The sequence below is a fragment of the Equus przewalskii genome, chromosome 6, assembly GCF_037783145.1.
Source record: "Equus przewalskii isolate Varuska chromosome 6, EquPr2, whole genome shotgun sequence".
NCBI classification, from domain to species: Eukaryota; Metazoa; Chordata; class Mammalia; order Perissodactyla; family Equidae; genus Equus; species Equus przewalskii.
The window spans coordinates 73,367,258-73,369,789 of NC_091836.1; the positions used below are offsets into that span (position 1 = coordinate 73,367,258).

General features: G+C 37.1%; 1 pseudogene; it reads left to right on the plus strand.

Moving 5' to 3' along the window:
- The first annotated feature begins 1,356 nt into the window (after positions 1–1,356).
- Positions 1,357–2,165, plus strand: LOC103553323 (olfactory receptor 52E1-like; annotated as a pseudogene).
- The last annotated feature ends 367 nt before the right edge of the window (positions 2,166–2,532 follow it).

The window sequence follows — 2,532 nt, forward strand, 5'->3', positions numbered from 1 at the left end:
GTTTTCATGTAGCTTAGAAGCCCCACCTGAGGAGGCTTCAATTGGCATAATTCTGTAACTTTTCTCCAATAACTCAGCAACCAGAGCTGTTGGAAGAGAAGCGGTTGCAGAGGTCTACGTCTGAATTTTGGGCAGATATATTTACAGTAGACGTTAGAGTCAGTGAGAGAAAAATGTACAAATATGGCGAGGGATCTATTTTGAAAAGCTGAACAAGTGAAGCTGTTAGGGAATAAATAGTTTTTAGGAAAAGGAATGAACTAGGGGTATAGAACTTGTGACCTGAGAACAGAGGTGACAAGCAAAATTCTTGAGAGGGCTGGAAAAATGTGAGATGTGGTCTAACAGGGTCTTAGAGTTTAATACTTCAATGCTGGATCATTGTGTATGCTAAGAGATTGAGGATCTACCTGCGGGGAAAAGAGCAGAAGATGAGTGGCCGTGAACAGCAGTTGAAGCCAATCAGAAATTTAAAGTCAGACATTTTTGTCACATCATGTGAAATAGAAAAAATGCTAATGGTGCATAGATCATAGATTTACTTTATTTTATTGCAGCTTGGCACTATTTCATTATTATTGTTTTGCTCTTTCTATACAAGTCTTAAAAATAGCTCCTGTCACATCTTCATGAAATATTCCACATAAAATATTCAAATGTAAGTTCTTTACACGGTAACTAAAGTCAACATTTGATTGCTACTCCTGCTAACCAGACTTCTTACAATTTCTTCATTATCTCTTCTGCTGTTTTCAACAATCAATTGTAAAAATCTAATGGAGAGGCCATCTCAACCATATCAATTATATGCACCATGAGTCTGGATTTCCTGCATTTAATACAGTCTACCCTAATTGCAATGATGCTTTTCTGATGAAAGAGATATAGGACTTGATTTAGTGGCTTCCTTCACTAGGTTTGGTACTTTTAAGAGAGTTTTGTGCAAATTCTACCTCCATGAAATGTAGATGTTATTATTATTTTAATTCCCAAGCTATAATAGAACTTCCTTAAGAAAAGTAACAATGTGTGATTTATCTCTGCATACCAAATATCTAGACATATGCCTGATATTTTATTGGTCTTTGATAAAAGTTTATTTAATTATATAATAGAAATGAATGAAATAAATGTAATAAATCTGATTAGCTTGATTGAAATTAAAACAAATAGGTACTTCAGATTTCAAAAAAGTCATGCCCTTATGTCGTGATGGACTTGGTGATTAGAAAAGATTAAATATATTTTTCTATAATTCTCTAGAATTTAATAACATTGGACAAGAAGACCTGGAGCCTCTCACTGAATGAGACATCTAGTCTATGATACGTGTAGCTGTGAAAGTGCCACAGAAGCATGGTCCCTCCTAATGACACAGAATTCCGTCCCTACTGTTTTCTCCTCCTGGGAATTCCAGGGCTAGAAGATGTGCATATGTGGATTGGCTTTCCATTTTGTGTTGTATATTTGACTGCCCTATTGGGAAATATTACAATTCTTTTTGTGATTCAGATTGAACATAGTCTCCATCATCCCATGTTCTACTTCCTGGCCATTCTGTCATCTATTGACTTGGGCCTGTCCACATCCACCATTCCTAAGATGCTTGCCATCTTCTGGTTCAACCTGAGAGAAATCACTTTTGAGGGCTGCTATCAATTATAGCATTGATCATCCTCCTGAGACCCTTGGCCATTGCAATCCCCTTTGTTCTGCTCATCCTCAGGTTATCCTTCTGTGGACACCACATCATCCCCCACACATATTGTGAGCACATGGGCATTGCCCGCCTGTCCTGTGCCAGCATAAAGGTCAACATCATCTATGGATTATGTGCCATTTCTATCCTGGTGTTTGACATCATAGCCATCATCATCTCCTATGTCCAGATCCTCCATGCAGTCTTCCACCTACCTTCCAAGGATGCCCGACTGAAGGCACTCAGCACTTGTGGCTCCCATGTCTGTGTCATGTTGGCTTTCTATACTCCAGCATTTTTCTCCTTCATGACCCACCGCTTTGGCCAAAATGTGCCTCAATACATCCATATTCTTCTTGCCAACTTTTATGTTGTCATCCCACCTGCTCTCAACCCTGTTATTTATGGGGTGAGAACTAAGCAGATAAGAGAAAGGATAATTAGAACTTTCAAGAATAAACTATGAAATTTCGTCTTCAGAGATCAAGAGACTTGAGTTGGAGAAAATGGAACTTATTCCTTACTCTCAAGATTGCAGCGATGATGTCTGGGGATACGATATCCTACGTGATGATTTATAAAGACTTTCCTCCATCTTAGAAAAAATAAGCCAAGAAGAACAATAAAAAATATTTAATATGAGCATAGTTCCAATCACAAATCACAAATGTCAGCAATTATATGATAAATGAAATAACATTTGCAGGAATAAGCACAATAAGTTGATAAAAATTGACTGACATCGAAATAACAACAAAAAATAGATACATATTATGAGCCAGGCACAGTTTTTCATAACTTTCTAAGTATTTTCTCTTTAAATTCTTATAACT